This window comes from Giraffa tippelskirchi, chromosome 9, assembly GCF_054371585.1.
Source record: "Giraffa tippelskirchi isolate mGirTip1 chromosome 9, T2T-mGirTip1v1.2.pri, whole genome shotgun sequence".
NCBI lineage: Eukaryota > Metazoa > Chordata > Mammalia > Artiodactyla > Giraffidae > Giraffa > Giraffa tippelskirchi.
Window position 1 is genome coordinate 6,682,169 of NC_137283.1, and position 25,629 is coordinate 6,707,797.

Below are 25,629 nucleotides of genomic sequence, written 5' to 3' on the forward strand. Positions count from 1 at the left end.
TTGTGCCCTTCCCTGTCCGAGCAGCTCAGGCGCCCAGGTGCTTGGCGTTTGCACTTTCCCAGGTGCGCTGCATCTCACCTCCCCCAGCCAGCCGCTCGGTTCCGGGGGCGCCATAAGAGCGCAGTCTCAGGCGCGCTGTGTGTCTCCTCTGAGAAGATGATCTCTGACTGCGACCCTCCTGGCGGATGTCAGCCGTCCAGGATCCCAGGAAGGCTTGGTTAGTGACTGAGAACCTGCTTGCAGTTTGGTGGAGGATGCCATCTCTGGGGCCCAGATTGTCGCCCGCCTGCCTCTCTGCCTCCAGCAGGGAGAGGGGCCTGTACACAGCCAGCTGGTTCTCCTCTGGCATCGCTCAGTCCTTCGTTCTGTGAGCGGCCAGGCTGCGCCTTAGGTTACAGCTTTTCGCGGCAAAGTTCTCTCTATTTTTTACTCTCTCTGGCTATCCCACGGTTTGGGTTGCTGTCTCCCGCTAGCTCCCTCTGATTGCCCTCGGGGCACTCAGGCCTGGTCCTTACTCTAAGCAGGCATCCCGCTCCTCCCTGTCCAGCCCCTGCCCGCTGGTGGTGGACACGAGTGTCTGGGCTACTTCTCCGCTGGGCGTTGCAGTTAGGTGCGTAATCTGTGGGGTTTTTTTCCCCCTCCTGGTTATGTTCCCCTCTGAGATTCCAAAACTCCCCATAGACCCGCTGGTGAGAGGGTTTCCTGGTGTTTGGAAACATCTCCTTCGTGACCCCCTCCTCGGGACGGGTCTCCATCCCTAACTCTTCTGTCTCTCTTTTTGTCTTTTATATTTTGCCCTACCTCCTTTTGAAGAGAATGGGCTGCCTTTCTGGGTGCCTGGTGTCCTCTGCCAGCGTTCAGAAGTTGTTTTGTGGAAGTTGCTCGGCGTTCAAATGATGTTTTGATGAATTTGCAGGGGAGAAAGTGGTCTCCCCGTCCTATTCCTCCACCTGTATGACAATCTTTAGGTCCATCCATCTCACTGCAGATGTTACTATTTTGTTCTTTAGTATGGCAGAGTAGCATTCCATTGAATATATGTACCACATCTTTATCCATTCCTCTGTCAATGGACATCTAGGTTGCTTCCATGTCCTGGCTATTGTAAATAGTGCTGCAATGAACATCAGGCTGCATGCATCCTTTTGAATTACGGTTTTCTTTGGATATATGCCCAGGAGTGGGATTGTCAGCCCCTGAACTCTTAAGGGTCTCCTTTTCCAATAAGGTCCCTCCTCCAGAGAGCTTCCATTTTTCGAGAGATGTGTGATGACTCGGTTGCCCCTCTGCCTTCTGTACGTACATGTGGTGCACTGTGGGGAGGCGCCCTTTCCGTGTGTAGTCCATTTATGCTCAGAACAAACTACAGGTTAACGAAAGCTTAGAGAACTGCGCACACTCTACTTTTAACCTGCTTGTTTCCCCTCATATGCCTGCCTTTATATCTGTACCAAGAGGTAGAGTGTCTTATTAAATTGGACATCTTTCTGTATCAGAATTTCCATATTCTATTCAGTGAATGTAATCCCCTGTAGATTCACACTTGAGGGAAAATATTTTTTAATCAGAGGATGCCCATCCACAGTGGCAACTCCCACCCTTCATCGTGAGGGTGCATGCTCAAGGAAGTAGAGACATGGGTGGGATGTTAAAATAGGGACTTGAAAAGCACTTTTTCCCTTTGAGGCTTGTCCCTCTTGTATTTCCCCACTGCCTGTATTGACAAGAAGCTCACCCAGAAACATGAGCTTGCAGCCAGCAGCAAGCCTACATTCAGGCTGCAGATCAGCCCTGCCAAGGACACAAAAGCCATGCAACCTAAACCATGACCCATAGACTCATTCAGGGACAAGGCACTGAATCGGGGCATTCCTTAGTATGCATCATTATCTGTGGTGTTAGAGAGGCTCCAAGGATGGTTTAAAACTGCAGTGTAGGGGATTCCATGGCGGTCCAGTGGTTAGGGAGAAGGCAATGACATGCTACTCCAGTATTCTTGCCTAGAGAATTCCAGGGACAGAGGAGCCTGGTGGGCTGCAGTCCATGGGGTCGCGAAGAGTCAGACACCACTGAGCGACTTCACTTTCACTTTCATGCATTGGAGAAGGAAATGGCAACCCACTCCAGTGTTCTTGCCTGGAGAATCCCAGGGACGGCGGAGTCTGATGGGCTGCCATCTATGGGGTCACACAGAGTCGGACACGACTGAAGTGACCTAGCAGCCAGTGGTTAGGACTCTGAGCTTTCACTGCCATGGCCCAGGTTCCATCCCTGGTCAGGGAACTGCGATCCCACAAGCTGAGTGGCATGGCAAAAAAACAAAAAAATTGATTGTGAGTAGCTACAAAAATAAGTATCTAAAGAATAAATATGACAAAAGATGGGCAAGACTTTTATGAAGAAAACAATGAAACTACTGAAAAACAATAAAGTTCCTAAGTCAATGAAGAGTGTGTTCACGACTGTGAGGTTTAATCATAAATCATTTCCCCCCAAATTAACATATAAATTTAATGCAGCTCCAAGAAAAAGTCAAAGTTTTCATTTTTTTATGGGACTTGCCAAGTTCATCTTAAAAATTCATAGTGAAATGTCAAGTACCTCTGTAATATCTCCTTCAATTTTCCTGTAAACCTAACACTGTTCTAAAAAGCCTTTAAAAGTTAAAAAGTGCCAAGAATAAAAGCGCTTTGAATTTGTGTTGGATATTAAGAATTTTATCAAGACTTAATATCTTGATAAAAATCAAGGGATATAACAATGTTTTATAGCCCTTGATTTTTATAAAATTTCATTTGGTATTAGCAAGGGATAGTAAAATAGCCCCAGAAAGTTGGCAGCAAATCCATGCACACCCATAAATCTGGTATCTGACGAAAGGCAACATTGTCTATTCGAGGAGCAGGGTCACTTACTGAAACAATCAGTGAGAAGGTATGAGATACTCACCCCACACGGAAAAATCAAGGCACGATCAAAGTACTACATATAAAAAGATGAAAATCCTTGAATATTTTAGTAGAGAACATCTCTGACCCTGACGTAACTACAGAACCAAAGTTAAAATATATTTCACAGAATAGGAGAAGATATGTCCAAGTTATGTTACAAAGGGTAATATCTATAAAATGTCAATTCTCGGGGTGGACATGCACACACTGTCCTATCTATTTTAAAAATAGATAACCAGCGAGGACCTACTGTACAGCACGGGGGACTCTGCTCAGTATTGTGTAACAACCTGAATGGGAAAAGAATTTGTGAAAGAACAGATACATGTGTAACTGAATTACTTTGCTGTACACCTGAAACTAACATTGTTAATCACCCTTACTCCGATATAAAATAGTTTTTATTTTTAAAAGAACTTTCTAGACTTCACTGATGGTCCAGTGGTTAAGACTCTGCCCTCCCAACGTAGGAAGTGCAGGTTCGATCCCTGGTCAGGGAATCAAGATTCCACAGACAATAATAATAAAAGAACTCTCAAATGAGGAAGAAACAACTCAATATTAAAAAAAAAGGCAGCCAAGGTTATAAACAAACCACAGACCCATGGAAGCCTAAAAAGTTAGTAAACAAATGAAAAGCTACTCAGCCTCACATGTCTCTACTGAAGCTGTTTCAGGCAAATTTCTTTCAGAATGAATGACGGAAATTGTTAATGGTTTTTTGTTTTCAAGGAGATTGTGGTTAAGTTGAATGGACTAGGGGATTGGGTCATTTATGACACCACTAACTCTGGGTTTTTCACAATGATGCTCTAGCAATTGCCATGTTATACAATTTTAGTACTTGATTAGTGATTGTTATTGGCTGATCATTGCTTATAGGTGTTGTAGTCATGATGGAGGTTACTCTGGTAACAATAGAATTATGCTCAGGAGGAGGTAATGAGGAATGAGAGGAAACAGTTCCCTCAGGCATTTTTGGTCTGATACTAGTGGAGAGGTTTTTATTTGGCTAAGACAGGTGGATTTTGGTAAAACATGTAGTCAGATTAGAAGTGATTACACTGATTTTTGGCTAGCTGAAAAGTTCAATGATGGTAAGAGGCGGTGCGGGATCATTGGAAAATATCCTAAGAGGTTAGAGAATTTGAAGAGATTTGAACGATAATTCAACTGTAGATGTTGGGTAGTACGGTTGATTTCTAGGGCCAGAATAAAACCTGAAATAGTCACGGCCAGGGCAGCTCGTTTCCAATAACGAGGCATTGTCATTTGTGGAACTGTTGCGGGGGAGAATAGTGTTGGAGAGAAGGAATCCGGCGAAGATGCTTCCGGCTAATGACGTTTGATGGGATGGATTAGGAGCAGGTGATTGTCATTGAGAATAGAGAGCAGCAAGGTCATCCTGGGAGCGGGAAGGAGATTTGCGTGCTGTGGACAGCTGGGAGCAGTGCGGTAATGAGAGCGGTTAACAGGGCTCAGGCAGTGGTTACAAGGAGTTAGCAATTTTCACCATCAGGTCTTTGGAGTAAGAACCTGTGAGGACGAGGCTTCTTGCTCTCGCGAGACTTCGGCGACCAGGGAGGCTGCGGTGAAAAGGTATGGCTTTGCATAAGCTTCCTGTTTTTCGAATGTCTTGTTCACCATTTAACTTGTGGGTCGTGGCTCCGGAGTTTGCAGATGCTGTGGCTTTAAAGAAGGCATGTGCACGTGTGCAGGAAGCTCGGTAATGTTGACTCATGCCATCGTTACCTTAAGGAGGCCTAGTTGGCTCAAATGGAGAGAGCAGCCAGTTTTTGGACGTTGTTTTGGGTGAGAGCCCAGCCTAGTGGGCTACAGTCTATAGGGTCGCAAAGAGTCAGACACGACACAAGCTTCTGAGCTCGCGTGCACGCACACATGGCTGTGAGTAGCGTGGTGATGGCTCCAAAGCATAATGTTCTTGTTTGAATGAACTTACTGTTTTTTATTAGGGCGTGGAAGTGGGTAAGTAGAAAAATGCCTGTTACACCTCTTGCGCTTGAGTGGAGCAGGGCTGAATGGGGGGATAGGGATAGGGGTGGGGGTGGGGGTGCGGGTGGGGGTGCGGGTGGGGGTGGGGGTGCGGGTGGGGGTGGGGGTGGGGGTGCGGGTGGGGGGAGAGGGGGGAGGGGGAGGCCTGGGAGGCCTCTTGCTGAGGGAATTCAAGGAGGGAGGCCAAATGGGGTGGATTTTCCAGCTGCAGGTGGAAAACAAGCCCTATGAAGGGAAGCTGGGGTAGTTTAAGTATAAAAATATGTTGTATGTTTCATGTTTAAGTTGAATAAGAGTCATGCTAATTGATATAAGAAATCCAGTATCTCCCATGCAGTTATAGAAGATAGCTTGAGGGAGGAGTTCCCTGGTGGCCTAGTGGTTAGGATTCTGGGCTGTCATTGCTGGGGCCCAGATTTGAACCTTGGTCTGGGAACTAAAATCCCAGGAGCAGCCCAGTGGGACCAAAGGGGGAAAAAAAAAGATTGCTTGCAGGGCAGCTGGATTGGCTTCTTCTTGGCCATGTCATTCATACAATCAGTAAAAAGGTATAATTCCATCTCCTTCTCATCCAGTGAGAAGTTGGGAAAGGTTGTTGGCAGTACCAACAGTTAGTATTGTCATTAGAAAGAGGAGGAAATTTGAAAAATCGGTTCATGTTAGGGTCTGCGTGTATATATCACATTAAGAATTCTATAATCATGTAACAAGTATAGCTACTGGTGCAGATATTATTGACGTCATCTCTTTTGAAGCTAAATGATCACGTGAAGGTTTGGATAGTGATTTGTAGTCCATTCGAAATCATTCTTGGCCTGCTGTACTGCGTTTAGTTGCTCGGTCGTGTCCGACTCTTTATGACCTCATGGACTGTAGCCCGCCAGGCTCCTCTGTCCATGGGGAATTCTCCAGGCAAGAATACTGGAGTGGGTTGCCATGCCCTTTTCCAGGGTATCTTCCCAACCCAGGGTTCGAACCCAGGTCTCTCGCACGGCAGGCAGATTCTTTACCGTCTGAGCCACCAGGGAAGCCCGGGGATACTGGAGTGGGTAGCCTATCCCTTCTCCAGGGGATCTTCTCGACCCAGGAATCAAACCGAGGTATCCTGCATTGCGGGTGGAATGAATGAATATTACTATAGGGATTTGACTGGTGATAAAAGCATGTGAGATAATGGCTTTTATGTAGGTTGAGTATGTGTTACTTTATATGTTAGTTAGTTATAATCGGTAGTGTTAATATATAAATAGTCTAATTGCTGTGAAAGAGGCAAATAATGTATTCCTTTTATTTAGAGTTGCATGAGTTTTTGGCTTCTAAGACCAAGTGATGACTGTTACTCTTTAAAAGTCGAAAAAGACATCCTGTTAGGTCTGGAGGCCTGAATTAGCAGTTCTGGTGTACTTTTCTGGTAGATAAGAAAGTTTGAGCACAATAAATCTAGTGGGTTTTTTTTTAAACTATGTTGGCAGTAGAGGGGCCAGCACATAATTTTGGAAATTGAGTGATAGGTAAGAGTTGGAGAATTAAAAGAGCATTTTCTCATGTCAGTAATTTTTTTTTTTCCAAAATGCATGCTTTATATTTAAATCTAAAATGATAGGCTATAAAACACTCATTATAACAGTCAAACTTATAAACTCCTAGGTAGTTTATAAATACAGTGACTTGATATTGTGGTTTAGTACAAGAGCTAATATATTAAGATCCTAAAAATGAATTTTTACCTTATGAATTAAAGAATAAAATTATTTGAATACAATGCATAAGTAGACCCAAACTCTCTTGACTAGTTTTCTGTCTAAGCTGGCCTGTTGATTTCCGCTTCCAGTGTTGTTGATTTCTGATCTTTGGTTTTAATTATCTTATTCTTCTGGGGTTTATTATACACTTCTTTTTCTGATTTCTTATTTAGTTGCATTTTATTTATTTTTTACTTGGAGTGTAGTTGCTTCACATTATTGTGTTAGTTTCTGCTGTACAACATGGTGGCTCAGCTGTAAGTATTCATATGTCCTCTCTCTCTCAAGCCTACCTCCCCCCGCAGCCCCACCCCTCTAGGTCATCACAGAGCGCCAGGGTGAGCTCCTTGTGCTATACAGCAGCTTCCCCGCTGGCCATCTGTTTTACACATGGTAGTACATATGGTACTCTCATTTCATCCCACCCTCTCCTTCCTTCCACTCCGTGTCCACAGGTCTGCATCTCTGTTCCTGCCCTGCAAATAGGTTCATCAGTACCATTTTTGTAGATTCTATATATATGCGTTAATACACGGTAATTGTGTTTCCCTTTCTGACTTCACTCAGTATGACAAACTTTAGGTCCATCAATATCAGTGATGGCTTGATGTTAGGGATGTGATGTGTATATTTACCTTTGTGCTATGATGAGCGCACATAGGGAGTATAAAGCAGTCATTCCTGTATTAATTCCTATGAGGATAAGGGTGATGTTTGATCATGAGAGAGGTGATAATACTACACATAATTCTCCAGTTAGGTTGATAGTTGGGGGCAGGGCTACATCTGGAAGACATGCTAGGAATCATCGCGTTGCTGTGAACGAAGGTGTGTTTACAGGTCTTGTGCTGGGATGGTTGTTGGGCTGCGAATGTGTTGTTGGTGTGTTTCCTGGGAGACGGGTACAGTCGATGTGACGCTGGAGGTCATTATTCAGGCAGCAGCTGCCCTGAAATCTGTGTGTGGATCCATAGCCTCCCACTGTTACTAGTATGGCTGCAAGGACTGTGGACTCTGTCCTGGGGGGCTTCTGTGTGGGCTTTTGGTGATCAGAGCTGAAGGCCATCAAGAGATGTTTTAACTGAGGTCTAGTCTGCCTTCTAGTCCTATGAAAACGCTAGATCAGGAGATGGGTATTATGTGTGTTTGACATTGAATTATTAAGTTTACAAAATTTTATATTGAAATACAGTTGATTAACAGTGTTGTTACCTTCTGCCGTACAGCAAAGCGATTTCTTACACATATACGTGTGTGTGTGCTAAGTCACTTCAAGTCGTGTCCGACTCTTTGCGACCCTGTGGACTGTAGCCTGCGAGTCTCCTCTGTCCGTGGGATTCCCCAGGCAAGAATACTGGAGTGGGTTGCCATGCCCTCCTCCAGGGGATCTTCCCCACCCCGAGATTGAACCCACGTCTCTTATGGCTCCTGTATTGTCAAGCTAGTTCTTTACCACTAGTGCCAGCTGGGAAGCCATACACATACATATGTTCTTTTTTAGTGTTCTTTTCTGTTATGGTTTATCACAGGATATTTGATATCGTTCTCTGTACCATACAGTAGGACCTTGTTTATCCATCCTGTATATAAAAGCTTACCTCTGCTAACCCCAGCCTCTCACTCCGCCCCCCCAAGCCCCTCCCCCTTGGCCTCCCCCAGCCTGGTCTCTGTGTCTGTGAATTATCACATTTATTGAGACTGCAGTGTTGTGGATATATCCTAGTGCTACTAAGAGGGGGACGGATCCTACTAGTGCGTAGAGTAAGAAAGTCCTGCCTGAAGTTGTTCTCTTTGATTACCCCCACTGAGTAATGACAAGTGTTGGAACACTAGTTGCTTCAAATAAAATATAAAATAGTGTTTGTTCCACGGCAGCCAATGTTAAGATTAGAAACATTTGTAATATCACTAGCATGGTGATGGAGAGTTTTTGAGGGGCGGTTGGGGATTCTTTGGACAGGTGGGATTGGCTGTCTAGAAGTGTGAGTGGCAAAGTCCTGTTGTTAAAGCTAACAGTGCTGCTCGGAGGGAGTCACAGAAGAAACTAGTGAAGAGTTGAGATTGTTCTCATTAAATTGAGAAGAATAGGCTTATTCCACTAATCATTAAGCTCTGTGCTGTAGGGTTAATTCAGCTGGTATTAGTTTTTGTTATCAGAATCATGTTGGTGATATTAATATAATCATAGAGTTAATTTCCTGGAGAAGGAAATGGCAACCCACTCCAGTATTCTTGCCTGGAGAATCCCAGGGACGGGGGAGCCTGGTGGGCTGCTGTCTGTGGGGTCGCATAGAGTCGGACATGACTGAAGCGACTTAGCAGCAGCAGAGTTAATTTTTAACATTGGAGAAAGTTAAGGTTTTGTACTAGTTGATGCCATACATGTTTGATACTGTTACTAAAAAGGATAGTTTAGGTGCCGTTTCACAGGCTGCAAATACTCGTGGAACAATGGGTGTTATACTAGCTAGACTGAAATGTGTGTTTAGAATTATTAGGTTTGCCATCATGAATAGTGATAATATTATTCCTTCAGGGCATCATATCTAGTAAGGATATTGAGATCAATATATTAATAATCCTACAAGAGATAACTGTACATGCCTTAGTAATATTTGTATATACTAAAAGGCACTAGATAATTATGAACTTAATCATACTGAAATGAGTCAACATTATTTTAGTTTAAGTTAATGATCATATTCAGTTCATTCTAGTCCTTTTTGTGTGCATGCATAGACCAAACTAATTGCTGTTAGTGCAATTAGAAACAGAGGTTTAATGAGCATAGTTTGCTTTTTAAAAAAAGTTTTTTGGAGTAGAGTTGATGTTTGTTCATTTCAGGTGTACAGCAAAGTGATTCCGTGGATTCTTTACCGTCTGAGCCACCAGGGAAGCCCAGTTCTTGTGTATGTATTCATTCTTTTCCAGATTTTCTTTTTATATAAGTTACCATAGAAAATGGAGTAGAGTTCCCTGTGCTGTACAGTAGGTCCTGCTGGTTATCTATCTTACGTGCAGTAGCGTGTGCATGATAATCCCAGGGTCCTGATTTATCCCCTCTGCTTACATTTCTCCTTTGGTTACCATGAGTTTGCTTTCCATGTCTGTAAGTCTGTTGCTGTTTTGTAAATGAGTTCAATTGTGTCAGTTTTTCTTAAATTAGACCTTCATGTGAGTGATATCCTATGATATCTGTCCTTGTCTGTCTGACTTACCTCACTTAGTATGATGATCTAGAGGACCTAGAGGTCCATCCATGTAGCTGCAAATGTCATTATTTCATTCTTTTTTATGGCTCGGTAATACTCCGTTGTGTATATGTACCACATCTTCTTTATCCATTCCTCTGTTGATGGGCATTTAGATTGCTTTCATGTCTTGACTATTGTAAATAGTGCTTCAGTGAACATTGGGATGCATGTATCCTTTCAGATTATGATTTTCTCCAGGTAAATGCCCAGGCGTGATATTGCTGGATAATACGGTAATTCTGTTTTTAAACGAACCTCCATATTGTTCTCCATAGTGGCTGCATCAATTTACACTCCCACCAACAGTGTAGGAGGGTTCTCTTTTCTCCATACCCTCTCTAGCATTTATTGTTTCTAGACTTCTCGATGATGGCCATTCTGGCAAGTGTGAGGTGATACCTCATTGTACTTTTATATCTCTCTGATAGTGATGTTCAGCATCCTTAGTAATAGATACATAATAGTCATACCAAGTTTGCAAAATGTCAGTATCAGGCAGCAACTACTTGAAAGTAAAGGTGGTGATTGGATGTGAAGTGAAATTTTAAATAGTCTAAGAAGCAGATGATCAAGAAGGTAGAATCAGTCATTACATGTTGGCTGGGCAATCCTGTAGCCATGAGGTAAGTTGATCCATATATCCTATCTGAAATTACAGGAGGTGTTTCCTGCTAGTCTGAGCCTTGTGAAAAGTAAACACCCCAGGCAGTTGTCTTAGAGTTTGTGCTCAGTTGCTCCGTCATATCTGACTCTTAGCAGCCCCGTAGACTGTAGCCCACCAGGCTCCTCTGTCCATGGGATTTTTTTCCTGGCATGGGATTTTTTTCCTGGCAAGAATGTTGGAGTGGGTTCTCATTTCCTCCTCCAGAGGATCTTCCTGACCCAGGGATCAAACCTGTGTCTCCTGCATTGGTAGGCAGATTCTTTACCACTGAGCCACTTGGGAAGCCCCAGACAGTTCTTGGAGGGTATATATTTGTCTCCTTCTGTGAGTCTGTGGCAGGCACAGGTGATGGGTACCTCAGTGGCTAATGGGACTGAGGTATTGAGGAGTGGTCCTCTAGTGGATTTAGAGGGTGAATGCTTGGCGGGGGGGTGGTCAGCATCCACGTAGCTCAGGTGTGGGGGCAAGGCTTGAGTGATGGAAGACTCAGAAAAGGGTGGTATTAAAGAGGACTTCTGAAATCATGAAAAGCATTAGTCTAGATCATTGATTGTAGAAAGTGATAAACATCTTTTACTTTTATGATTGTGTAACTATTACTCATTTAATACTATTGTATCATGATTGGTCAACAGAAAAATAATAAAATTCTATATCACCAAAACTAGCATTTAATAGAAAAACTTGTAATCACTTTTTAAATCCAGATGCATATCAAAATTGGAATTTTTTGAAAAATACAAAAGCCAAGGTATTACTTTTTTTCTCCAAAGCTGCAGATATGTTTCTAATGGGCAGCCATGTTTAAAAACAACTGGACTATATGATAATCTTTTACTTTTCTCTAGTTTGTTTCACTTTTTCTATTTCGTATTCAGTGCTCCCATTTCATTTAGTTTATGTTTTCCAATTTCTGTCTCTTCTGTTTTTTTATTTTCTTTCTCAAGCATAGTGGAAAAACTTTTGCATACATATATATTAAATAGTGTGTGGGGGCTTCCCTGGTAGCTCAGCTTGTAAAGAATCTGCCCACAAGTGTGAGACCTGGTTCAATTGCTGAGTCAGGAAGATCCCCTGGAGAAGGGATAGACTACCCACTCCAGTATTTATGGGCTTCCCTGGTGACTCAGATGGTAAAGAATCCACCTGCAGTGCAGGAGACCTGGGTTTGAACCCTGGGTTGGGAAGATCGCCTGGAGGAGGGCGTGGCAGCCCACTCCAGTATTCTTGCCTGGAGAATCCCAGGGACGGTGGAGCCTGGTGGGCTGCAGTCCATGGGGTCACAAAGAGTCGGACATGACTGAGAGTCTAAACACATGTAAATAGTGTGCATAGTACACATATTTTAGGCAAAAGTTCACAAGCTTTCTAACTAAAAAGTTTAAGACATTTTGATTCTACTTGTCTGACTTAGTATGAATAGAATGCTATATTTCTAATTTAAAAAACATGCAACAAGCAGTGAAGTTACTGTATAACACAGGAAACTAATCAACAGCTTATAATAACCTTTACTGGAAAATAATCTGAAAAATAATATGTGTATGTGTATAACTGAATCACCTTGCTGTGCGCCTGAAACATTGCAAGTCAACTATTCTTCAATAAAATATGTTTATCAAACAAATAAACAGAATTAGTCCAGATCGAAGTCCTTTTTGAACAGTTGGTGTCGGATGGCCTTGACAGGTGCTCTCTTGGACGATGTCTCATCATCATCAATATGTTGAGAGAGTGTTAGTAGATTTAGTGATCATTCTCACATTGAACTGAAATCTATGATGAGGCCAGGTGTTGTTAGGAGAGCTGAAGGAGCTCCTGAAAGGAGTCAGGGACTGAGATTTACTCCGACATGCATGGGTGTGATGGGTCATGATGTGCTGACATGTAAGTAGAGACTTACTAGTAGGGTGACTACATAATTAGTGGGACAACAAACTCGAGGATCACGAGGGGAATGAGGGTGATGACTGTCACAAGGGCTGTGCTGGAGCTGCCCCCCACCATTCAGTGAATTAATGAGTGCCCTGCTCCAATACTGGCTGTTAATCATATGGCTGAGGCTGTGGGTTGACTAAAGAGGCTCACAGTTGTGATGAGGACCAGCACAGGGCTAAGACGAACTGGGGTTCCTTGTGGTACAAAATGCCCCAAGGATGTTTTTGTTTTGTGGGGAAAACCAGGCGTCACAGTTCCTGATCGTGGAGGGATTGCTAGACCTGAATGTGTTGAGAGTTGCATGGTGGGTGTGAGTGAAGGTGGTAGGTGTCCTAGTAAACTTGTTGACCCAATAAATAGAATGAGTGATTGAAATATTCGTGTTCAGGTCTGTCCTCTGTGACTGTAAATGGCTATTATTTGGGGTTTTTTTTGATTAATTGGAGTATAGCTGTTTGACAGTGTTGTGTTAGTTTCTACCACACAGCAGAAATAATCAGCCATACATATACACGTATCCCCTCTTTTTTGGATTCCCTTCCCATTTAGGTCACCACAGAGCATTAAGTAGCGTGCCTTGTGCTATATCGTCGGTTCTCGTTAGTTATCTATTTTATAGATAGTGTCAATAGTGTATATGTGTCAATCTCAGTCTCCCGATTCATCCCACCTCTCTTGCCCCCAACTCGTATCCATACTGTTTGTTGAGTCTGTGTCTCTGTTTCTGCTTTGCAAAGTAGGTCATCTATACTATTTTTCTAGATTCCACATATGCATTAATGTATTATATTTTTCTCTTTCTGACTTATTTCATTCCTTATGACAGTCTCTAAGTCCAGCCACGTCTCTTCAAATGACCCAGTTTTGTTCCACCTTATGGCTGAGTGATATGAATGGCTGTTATTTATTTTGATGTGAGTTGGAGGCATCATTGTTGAGTAGAAATGATGTGGTTGTGGACTTGGGGTGTAGGTGTGGGGAATACAGTTCTTGGGACTAGACCAATGAAGATAACAAGAGAAGTCCTGTTATTGTTGGGGTAATGAATGAGGCCAATAAATTTTAGTTCATTTTCTTTCTCAAGGGGTGGATTGTTTTTTTGCATTTGAGTGAGTTTTAATTCTAGGTTTATGTGACAAACGTATTTTAAAATTATTCATTGGACTGTAATAAATAGGCCTAGAATGATCAAAATAGTAATGAATTGATGTCTCTAGTTGCAGCAAATCATTAAGGGGAGATTTAAACTCCCATCTTTAACTGAAGAAGTTCATGCTGTTTAGCTTCTTAGTGGATTTATGATATTAGTGTGGATCATTTCTCAAAATATCCTAGTGGAACTAATTCCAGGACGATAGATACGAAGCTGTGATTTGATCTAAAAATTCCTGAGCACTGACCGTAGCATAGGCCTGGCTGTGTTGATACAAGGGTTGTTTGGTTCAAGTGTCCTGGAAGAGCATCTCTTTTTAGGCCCATTGAAGGGCCGGCTCATGAGTATGAGACATCTTCAGAGGAGACTGAGCTTCTCTTGTCATCTCTATGAGTAGAGCCACTCGGTTATCTCCTCGCAGTCGCAGCTCTCCAGGCTCTAGGCCTGATGCAGGGATCATAAAGGGGTCAGAACTGAAAGCTTCATAGTCAGTGTATTCGTAACTCCAGTCTCATTGTTGCTCTAGAGTTTTTAGGGTCAGAAAAGGATGATCAATTTCCTGTGTCATGTAAAGAATTGGTAACAATGGCAAGGCACTGAAGATGAGGATGATGACTGGTAACGTTGTTCAGACTGTTTCAACTTCTTATGCATCTCTTGTGTTTGTATGTGTTAGTTTAGTCATTAGCATGAGTGAAGGTGAAAATCACTCAGTTGTGTCCGACTCTTTGTGGCCCCATGGTCTGTAGCCTGCCGGGCTCCTCTGTTCATGGAATTCTCCAGGCGAGAATACTGGAGTGGGTAGCTGGTCCCCTTCTGCGTGGGATCTTCCCTACCCAGGGTTCAAACCCAGGTCTGCTGCATTGCAGGTGGATTCTCTACTGTCTGAGGTTCAGTCATTAGCATGAGTGACGCAATCTAAAACACCAGAGAGCTAAGGAAAAAATGATGTATTATGAAGGATAATATCTAGGGATGAGCTGGCAAAAACAATTCCTGTTAAACTACCTACTGTCAAAAGGAAAAGAAATCCTAGGGCTCATAGTAGACAATCATTTGCTGTTATCTCTGTGAATAGTTGCTAGTCAGCTAAATACTTTTACTCTATGGTAGGAATAATTGTGGTAGCTGACATAACGTATGCTTGTGTATCAACATCTGTACCTACTGATGAGCTCAAAGAATAAATCCTAGAAAGCTGATGGATGTCATGGCTCAAGCTCTGTTCATCTATCCTGAAGGCTCTTTTTTCCTGAGACTGTACTTGCAAGGTTATTCCAAATCCTAGTAAAATAAGGATATAAACTTCAAGGTAATTAAAGAATCAGAATAAGTGTTGTATATAATTAGGTCTCTTTCTCCTCCTGCAGGACCAAAAAATATTGTGTTTAGATTTTGGTCTGTTAATAAGAAAGTCATTCTAGCTGCTGATAATGGTAATGATGATAATAGGAATATAGCTGTCATCAGTACAGATCACACAGATAATAGTGTTTGATATTGAGATGGTTTTGTATTAATGATTGCACTAATGGTATTAGTCTGCCTAGGACTAAAGAAACACCTGCCAAGTGTAGGGGGGAAGTGGTAAGAGCAGTGGAATCTCCCAAGTGAGCTTGATTTTCGGCTAAAGGTGGACACAGTTCAGCCTCTGCTGGCACCCAGTTCAACCACTGTTGATGTAAGAGAGGGTGTGGGCCTGTGTGTTTTGTCAGTCTTTTAACTTTTTTGAGGCTTTCAGTGGCTATGTCGAAGATCTCACATGGTAAATGTCACACTGCACTTGAAAATATATGGGTTACTTTCAAAATATCTTTTGATATTGATTTCCAACATAATTCCACAGTGGCAAGAGAAAAAACTCGATGATTTCAATACCTCTAGACCGTGAAAATTTTGTACCCAGTTGTACGTCCCCGGATGTGCTCCACCGTCTCCTGGTTTATGGTCTGTGGGAACTTGAATAGAATTTGTTTTGTGCTGTTGTGAAAATTGTATAAATCTTAATTATGTTGAAAAGTACACAATTAAAGGCTTTGTGGTCTAGAAAATTGTATTTATGTCGTGAAAATAATACACAAGATATATTCAGCCTAGGGAATACTTACTAGAGTTTCAGTATCTCCACATTTGGGCATTTAAGATTCTTTTGTATTTATATGAAACAGCTAGATGCTTCATTACTTACTTGTCTAATTAGAAAAACTTGAGTTTATTAAAGACTTGGTCATTTAATGATCCTTAATACTATAATTAATACATTGATTTTCCTCAATGATATAAATTTGCACTAAAAGTATGATTAGAAAACGAAAAATAAGTGGGAAGGCAACAGTTTTTTGGATGTTGTTTTGGGTGAGAACACATACTGCTGTTAATAGTGTGGTGATTCTCCTCAGCATAATGTTGTTTGAATGAATGTATTACTTTTTCACTGGGAGTAAAAGAGAATAAATAGAAAAATGCCTGCTTACAAGTTTTCTGCTTGAGTGGAGTAGGGCTGAGAGGAGGTAGTGGGGAGTGCTTGTTGCTGAGGGAATTCAAGCTGGGAAGCCAAATGGGGTGGGTTTTCCATTTGCTGCTGGAAAACAAGTCCTCTGAAGGGTAAGTTTGGGTAGTTTAGACGAAGGAAAAATTTGTTGTAAATCATATATGTTTAAGTTGAATAAGAATCATGGTATTGATAAAATAAATTGGATCTCTCTGATGAGATCATATAAGTTTACTTGCAAAGGAGCTGGATTTGAATTACCTCCTGCTCGGCCATGCCATCATCCATCAGTAAAAAAAGATATAATTACAACTCCTCCTCATCCAACGGAAAGTTGGAAAAGATGGCTGGCAGTACCAAGAATTAGCACTATCGTTAGAGGAGGAAGTATTTGAAAACTTGGTTCATGTTCAGGTCTGTGTGTATGTATCATATTGAGAATTCTATAATAGATCATGTAACAAGGACAGCTACTGGTGGGAACATTTATTGAAGTCATCTCTTGTGAAGCTAAGTGATCATTTGGAAGTTTGGTGATACAGTGTCCGTTTGAAGGCATTATTTCTTGGCTTGAGTGAATGAATATTATTGTGGGGATTAGACTGGTAATAAAAGCATATGAGTGGCTTTTATGTAGGATGGGTATATGTTATTATAGTAGATGTTACAGTACGTGTTTATACTTGGTAGTGTTAATATAAATTGTGTAACTAGTACAAAAGAGGCAGTAAGATTATTCCTTTTATTTGGAGTTGTATCAGTGTTTTGGCTCCTAAGATTAATGTATGATGACTATCCTTTAAAAGCCTGAAAAGGCCATCCTGTTAGGCACGGAGGCTTGAATTAGCACTTCTTGAATACTTTTTCAATAAATAAGAAGGTTTGAGCTTCTGTTACTAGATTAACAATCCTCATGGGTTCTTTAAAATTGTATTTATAGTCAAAGGGCCCCCAAATAATTAGGCGGTTGAGTGATAGGAATCAGAGAGGGAAGAGGTAGAGAGTTATAAGGGCATGTTCTCATGTCAGTGATGGTTTAATGCTAGGAGTGTGACGTGTATAATTACCTCATTGTGTTATAATAGGGAGTGTAAAGCAGTCATTACTATATTAATTCCTATGACGATAATGGTGATGTTTGATTATGAGAGAGGTGATGTTATTACAAATAATTCCCCAGTTAAGTTGGTAGTTGAGGGTGGGGCTAAATCTGTAAGGCTTGCTAGGAATCCTCATGTTGTGAATGGGAGGAGCGTTTGTAGACCTCATGCTGGGATGGTTGGGCAATGAATGTGCTGATGTGAGATTGCTGGGAGAAGGGCATAGTTGATGTGATGCGGGGGTGATTATTAGGGCAGCAGCTGCTCCACAGCTTCAAGGTGTTTGGGTGAGAAAGGCTAGGACAACTAGTGCTGCATGGCTGTCAAGAATATGCAGTGAGTGGTTGTCAGTCTGTTGGGTGTAAACCCTTCGAGCGAGTGAGATTTATTCCTCAGAAGGAAAGTGTGAGAAAGGGATCTGCTCTGAAATCTGTATGTGGGTTTGAAATGGTTGTGACCTTACATGCTGTAGCCTCCCTGTAAAATTACCAGTACAGCTGCAAGGACTGTGGACCCTGCCCCGGGGCTTCTGTGTGGGCTTTGGATGGTCAGAGCTGAAGGTTAGAGGTGTTTTGTTTTGTTTTGTTTTTTTCTGAAGGTTATTATGCGTATTATTCCCATGAAAATGTTAGATCTGGAATCCGGCATTAATTTGCATTCAATATTGAGTTATTAAGAAGTTTAAATTTATTTTTAATTGGAGGATAATCGCTTTAGAGTGTTGTGTTGGTTTCCGCTGTACAACAGTGTGGATCAGCCATAAGTATCCATATATCCCCTCCCTCTTAACCCTTTCTCCCATCCCTCCATCTCACCCCTCTAGGTCATCACAGACCTAAGCTCTGTGTTATGCATCAACTTCCTACTAGCTGTCTATTTTACATATGGTAATATAAATAGTTGATGTACAATATTGTATTCATTTCTGCTGTACAGCAGAATTGATTCTTTTTTATCGGGCTTCCATGGTGGCTCAGCTGGTAAAGAATCTGCCTGCAATGCGGGAGACCTGGGTTCAGTCCCTGGGTTGGGAAGATCCCCTGGAGAAGGGAAAGGCTACCCACTCCAGTATTCTGGTCTGGAGAATTCCATGGACAGTCCACAGGGTCATAAAGAGTTGGATACGACTGAGTGACTTTCACTTCACTTTGCCATTGGCATTTATCACAGGATACTGAATATAGTTCCCTCTGCTGTCCAGTAGGACTTGGTTTATTCATTCTGTATATAATAGCTTACATCTGCCAACCCCAGCCTCCCATTCTGTCCCTCCCCCAGCCCCTCACCCTGGGCAGCCGCCAGTCTCTTCTGTTTGTCCATGAATTGTTAAGAAGTTTCATGAGCCTGCAGTCTTGTGGTTGTATCCTAGGGCTACGTAGGGTGGGAGGGATCCTACCGCTGTGTCGAACAAGCAAGTGTATATATTCAGATCCTGTCTGAAGTTGTTCTGTCTGGTTACCCCATTGGGTAATGACAGTAAATGTTGGAACTAGTATTGTTTCAAATAAAATGTAAAATAGGATTTGTTCTATGGCAGCGAATGTTAAGATTAGGAATATTTGTAATATTACTAATATGTTGATGGTGATTTTGGGGGAGGCTTAAGGACTCTTTGGACGGGTGGATTGGCTGGCTAGAAGTGTGAGTGGCGAAGACCTGTTATTAAAGCTGATGGAGGAGTCACAGAAAAAGCTCCGGAAAAGTTGAGGCTGTTCTTATTAAATTGACTGAAAATAAATAGGCTTATTCCACTAATCAGTAAGCTGTGGCCTGTAGTGTTAATTCAGATGATATTATTCTTTGAGAATCATGTTAGTGGTACTAATGTTGGCATAATGATTTTTATCATTGCAGAAGGTTAAGATTTTGTACCTAGTTGGTGCCATATATGTTTGATACTATTATTAATAGGAATAGTCCAAGTGCAATTCACAAGCTGCAAATATTAGTAAGAAAATGGTATTTTGCTGGCTAGAGTGAAATGTATTTTTAGAACTATTGGTGTTGGTGTCATGACATAACACTGCTGGCATAACAGTGAGGCTATTAGGTGAGACCAGTATGTTAACAATCTTATAAGAGATACTGTACATGCTATGATAATATATATACTAAAGACATTTGATAATTATGAACTTAATCATAATCTACTGTGTGTGTATACATTTATACATTCATTCATTTTGGCTTAAACTAATGATCATATTCAGTTGATTCTAGCCCTTTTTGGGTTCACCCATCAGTTGTTGGCAAAGTAATATCTCTGCTTTTTAATACGCTGTCTAGCTTCACCCATAGAGTAGGCTTATTGCTAGTAGTAAGATTAGAAACAGAGCTATAATAAGCAGTGTTTTTTTTTTAATTTACTTTATTGGAGTAGAGTTGATTTATAGTGTTAACTTCAGGTGCATAGCAAAGTGATTCAGATATATTGTATGTATATATATATATATATATATATATAAAATATGATGAGCTGCTCACTGTTATCTGATCTTTATCACCCCATGGACTGGAGCCCACCAGGTTCCTCTCTCCATGGGGATTCTCCAGGCAAGAATATTGGAGTGGGCTGCCATGCCCTCCTCATATATGCATACACACACACACACACATTCGTTCTTTTACAGATTTTTTTCTCACAGAGGTTATCCTAGAATGTTGGGTAGAGTTCCCTGTGCTATGTAGCAGATTCGTGTTGGTTATCATATATAGTAGTGTGTGTGTTAATCCCAAATTCCTGATTTATCCCTCCTCCCACCTTCCCCCTTTGATGACCATAATTTTCCTTTCTAGGTCTGTGAATCTGTTTCTGTTTTGCAAATTAGTTCATTTGTATCAATTTCTAGATACCACTTATAAGTGACAGCTTATGGTTTCTGTCTCTGTTGGACTTACTTCACTTAGTATTATAGTCTCCAAGTCCACCCATGTTGCTACAAATGGCATTATTTCATTCTTTTTGTGGCTAAGTAATACTCCATTATACACACACACACATGCACACACCACATCTTCTTTCTCCATTCCTCTGTTGATGAACATTTAGGTCACTGCCTTGTCTTGGCTATTATCAATAGTGCTGCTATGAACAGTGGGATGCATGTGTCCTTTCAGATTATGATTTTCTCCAGATGAAGGTCCAGGAGTGAGATTGCGGGATCATATGGTAGTTCTGTTTTTAGTTTTTCAAGGAACCTCCATATTGTTCTCCAAATAGCTGCACCAGTTTACATCCCCAGCAACAGTGTAGGAGGGTTCCTTTTTCTCCACACAGTCTCCATTGTTACGTAGATTTTTTAAGGTTACTTATTTTTGTCTGAACTGTGTCTTCCTTGCTGCACATGGGCTTTCTCTAGTTGTGACGAGTGGGGCCGCTCTCCAGTTGTGGTGTGCAGGCTGCTCATTGCGAGCGGCATCTCTTGTTGGGGAGCGTGGGTCTAGAGCATGGGCTCAGTAGCTGTGGTGCACAGGCTTAGCTGCCCCTGGGCATATGGAATCTTCCTGGACCAGGGATGGATCTTGTGTCCCCTGCTTTGGCTGGTGGATTCTTAACCGCTGGATGACCAGGAAAGTGCTGTAGACTTTTTGATGATGGCCATTCTGACTGGCGTGAGATGATAACTTCACTGTAGTTTTGATTTGCATCTCTCTCATAATTACGGCAATGGCACCCCACTCCAGCACTCTTGCCTGGAAAATCCCAGGGACGGCAGAGCCTGGTAGGCTGCAGTCCATGGGGTCGCTAAGAGTCGGCTACGACTGAGCGATTTCACTTTCCCTTTTCACTTTCATGCATTGGAGAAGGAAATGGCAACCCACTCCAGTGTTCTTGCCTGGAGAATCCCAGGGACGGGGGAGCCTGGTGGGCTGCCGTCTATGGGGTCGCACAGAGTCGGACACGACTGAAGCGATTTAGCAGCAGCAGCAGCATAATTACTGATGTTGAGCATCTTTTTATGGATCATTGCTTTTTGGTTATTCTAGAGGGGTGTTCAGGGTAAAGGGGAAAAAAAGGCAATTTCTAAGTAGAAGAGAACTGTCAAAGTCACTATGAAAAATTTTCTGAAGCAGGACAAGCGGCTGATTCCTGTGGGGTCAAATCCACCCTCAGAGACTTGTTTTTTCTGTCTAAATATTTAATGGAGAGAGTCAGAATGCAATACATAAAAGTAGTGGGCTAGTGCTCTGTTTGTGATTGTCAGCATGAGATTTATTACTTTTTTGGATTATACCAAAAATAACTGATTTGAAGTCAGTTGTATGATTAATTCCAGAAGATCCTCGTTAATAGATATATAAAGGAATAGTCATAACACGTCTGTAAAATGTCAAATATTAGGCAGCAAAGTCTTAAGTAGTGATTGGATGTGAAGTGAAATTTTATTGGCATAAGCAGATAATTAGGAAAGTAGAACCAATCATTACATGTCACTGTGCAATCCTGTAGCCCTGAAGAGAGTTGGTCCAGACATTCCTTCTGAAATTGTAAAAGGGGTTTTGTATTATTCTGAAGCTTACAAAATGTGAAGTAAACCCCCAGGGCAATTGTCATAGAAAAATATTGGATGGTATGTATCCATATTTTGAAATTTTTCAATGGACTCTAATAAATAAGGCTAGAATGATTGAAATAGTAATAAATGGTCTTGATGTCTCTAGTTGTGGTGTATCGCTAAGGGGAGATCTAAATTCCCATCTTGAACTTAAAAGTTTTATGCTGTTTAGCTTCTTAATGGATTTATGATATTGATGTGGGTCATTTCTTGAAATACCGTAGTGGAACTATTCAAGGGAAACAGGTATGAAAATCTATGATTTGCTCCATAGATTCCTGAGCACTGTCCATGGTATAGGCCTGTTGTGTTGATATAAGGGTTGTTTGGTTCAAGTATCCTAGAAAAGCATCTGTTTTTAGACCCAATAAAGGACTGGCTCATGAGTGTAAAACATCTTCAGAGGAGATTGAGATTCTATTGTCATTTCTGTGGGTAGAACTACTAAGTTATCTCCTTCCAACAATCACAGTTCTCTTGGCTTTAGGTCTGATGTAGGGATCATAGAGGGGTCAGAATTTAAAGCTTCATAATCTGTATACTCATAACTCCAGTCTCATTGTTGCCCTGGAGCTTTTAGGGTCAGAAAAGGATGCTTTTTCTCCCCTCTATCATGTACAGAATTGTTAAGAATGGCAAGGCAATTAAGATGAGGATGATGGCTGGTAAAATTGTTCAGATTGTTTCGACTTCTTGTGCATCTCTTGTGTTTATATGTGTTAATTTAGTTGTTAGTACGAGTGAAATAATATGAAGAACCAAAGAGTTAATGAAGACATCGGTGATTCATGCGCGATCATGGGAATGTAGGAGTTCTTCTATGATGGGTGATGTTGCCTCTTGAAAGTCGAGTTGAAAAAGATATGCCATGAAGAGAGAGAGGGTTTTCTCCTATAACTTAAGTTGGACAAAGTTGTGTCCTTTTTACTAATGTTTCATTTATCGAGAAAGACATAATGGTTATGGTGTTGGCTTGAAACCAGTAGCAGAGGGTTGATTTCCTCCTTTTTTACTTATTTCACACTGATGTTAGTTGATTCTTCAAATGTGTTTTATGGTGGAGGGCCTCCATGAAATTAGGACTTTAAGTTTGGACTGGTTACTGTGGAGACTTCTCATTGTGATGCTAATGTCTCTCAGATTATGAAAATTATTAGTGTTGTTAATGAAATGAATGAACCTACTGATGAAATGGTATCTCATGTATATGCGTCAGGGTAGCGGGAATATCACCATGGTATTCCAGATAAAACAAGAGGTTGTTGTGGGAAGAAGGTTTTTTTTATGCCTATGAATAACATTGCACAGTGGATTTTTGCTCCTGCTACATTGAGCATTTAACCCAAGAATATCAGGAATCAATGCACAAAGCCTCTTGTGATGGTGAAGGCCACCCCTACTGATCACAGTGGAAATGTGCCAACTACGTACGTAGTGTGTGTCATGAAGGACAATATCTAGGGATGAGTTGGCTAAAACAATTTCTGTTAAACCACCCTCTGTCAAAAGGAAATAAATCCTAGGATCATAATGTAGTAGGGGATTATTTGATGTTATATCCATGAAGAGTTGCCTACTTTTACTCCAGTAGGAATAGTGTTAATTCTAGTAGCTGATGTAAATTGAAGTATGCTTGTGTATCAACGTCTATCCCTGCTGTAAATACATAATGGACTCATGACCTGAAAGCTCAACAAACAGAAGATTCTCAGGCTTACATGTACTTGTATCTGAATGCGCTGGGGCCTCAGACGCCATCGCTGAGGGGAAGCGGCCCCCAAATTTTAGAAATGCCAAATGCAGGAAACCACAGTGATGTGTGAGCCTGGGGTGAAGAATCAATAGTCCATAGAGATGTCTCATTTAAGTTGAATGAGTGGGCAATCTTAGGTGAAATGGCCCTGACATAATAACGTTTATTAATAGAAACCTCCACAGTTTATGGGCCTGGAGCTTAGAGGTGGGACATGTGCTGAGTGGGTTGATAATTTCACATGGCTGCCTGATAAAACTCCAGGTCTATTGGACATGGTACACATGTTGACTAGAACTGATTTGACTTCATGTGCTATGTATGATCAAAGAAGGTACATACTATGAAATATCAATGATGTACATGCTTCTAAGGCATGAGGTTAATAAAGCATGATCATACATATTATGTCTTAGGTTGTTGTTTAGTTGCTAAGTTGTGTCCAACTCTTTTGCAACCCCTTGAACTATAACCTTCCAGGCTCCTCTGTCCATGGAATCTTCCAGGCAAGGATACTGGAATAGATTGCCATTTCTTTTTCTAGAGAATCTTCCTGACCCAGGGATCAAACCCGCGTCTCCTACATTGGCCAGCGGATTCTTTACCACTGAGCCACCAGGGAAGCCCTGTGTATTATGTTCTATATAATATGTACTTGTGTGTGTGGATATACATTTAACGCACTGAGCACATAATTATGAGGGGAAATATGCTGTTTTGATACTTAATGATTTTGTGAATGTCCCATAGTAAATATTCAAGGAAGAGTTTAAGTAGAATTTCAGCTTTGGGTACTGATGCTGGAGATGGAGCTCCCTCCTTGAGTCTTAGGGAGATGGATTGAGCTCCTTTTCTGGTTTACAAGACCAGGTAACAGATATACTACAGAGACTCTTCATAGTAGGAGGTGATTTGCAATAATGCTAGTTATTGGTATGAGCACTAGAATTAATAAGTATAAAATATATGCTTATTACCTGGTAATGATGAAAGGGTGTTTGATGGATTGTCCTCCAGTTCCCATTAATGCTAATAGGTCTGCTACTAGGATTCAGAACAGGCATTGGCTGAGAGGGTGGAATGGCATGTCTCATGTTCGGATATGTGAAGTGTTGGATAAGTGATAGAATTAAAATGGAAAAGATTAGGGCTAATGGGCCCCTTAATGTATTAGTAATTGATGGTTGAATTGCATATGTAAATAGGAGCTGTTATTCAGGCTTAATAATATAAGATGCTGTGTTGAGGGGGTTGGCTGGAGTGTAGTTGTCTGGGTCTCTTAACAGACCAGGTGAAAGTAACACTAATATTAACAAGATTAGAATAATAGTAAGGCACCCAGGGTATTTTTGATCATGTGGTAGGAATGGAATGGAATTACGTTGATGTCAGATGAGATCCCTGTAGGATTCTTAAAGGCTGTTTCATGAAGGAATGGAAGGTTAGGTGAGGGGCTGCCAGGGCTGTGATGTGAATGGGAGGATGAAGTGGAAGGCCAAGAAGCATGTGCATGTTGCTTTGTCTGCGGAAAACCCACCTCAGGTTCATCCGCTAGGTTGGTGCCAACGTGTGAACTTCTGAGAGGAGGTTAGCGGTGACTGGTGCCCCTCAGAATGATGCAGTATTTGTCCTCAGCGTAGAACATAACCTAGGAAGGCTGTGACTGTTACCGTGAATAGTAGGATAAGTCCAGTATTTCATGTTTCTAGAATGGAATTAAATCCATGGTTTAAGTCTTGTGCCACGTGAATGAATAGGCAGATAAAGAATATAGATGCTCCATTTCATGTAGATGCTTCCCAGGCGGCACAGTGGAGAGAATCCGCCTGCCAGTGCAGGAGATGCGGGTTCAATCACTGGGTCGGGAAGATCCCCTGAAGGAGGAGATGGCAGTCCACTTCACTATTGCTGCCTGGAAAATCCCATGGACAGCAGAGCCTAGTGGGCCACAGTCCACAGTGTTTCAAAGAGTCAGACACAACTGAGCATACATATCCATCACACACCCATCAGA

The 25,629-nt window shown here is 41.6% G+C and overlaps 1 long non-coding RNA gene and 4 pseudogenes across 1 annotated transcript in view; 1 reads left to right on the plus strand and 4 right to left on the minus strand.

Moving 5' to 3' along the window:
- The first annotated feature begins 4,627 nt into the window (after nucleotides 1-4,627).
- LOC145520547 (uncharacterized) overlaps nucleotides 4,628-25,629 on the plus strand; it is a 64,119-nt gene continuing 43,117 nt past the window's right edge. The window contains exon 1 of the long non-coding RNA XR_014064573.1: nucleotides 4,628-4,937. This is a non-coding gene — a long non-coding RNA (uncharacterized LOC145520547). The remainder of the gene's footprint in view (nucleotides 4,938-25,629) is intronic.
- Nucleotides 4,957-12,498, minus strand: LOC145520813 (cytochrome c oxidase subunit 3-like; annotated as a pseudogene).
- LOC145520814 (cytochrome c oxidase subunit 2-like) lies at nucleotides 13,877-14,409 on the minus strand (annotated as a pseudogene).
- On the minus strand, nucleotides 22,031-22,732 carry LOC145520815 (cytochrome c oxidase subunit 2 pseudogene; annotated as a pseudogene).
- LOC145520816 (cytochrome b pseudogene) lies at nucleotides 24,511-25,396 on the minus strand (annotated as a pseudogene).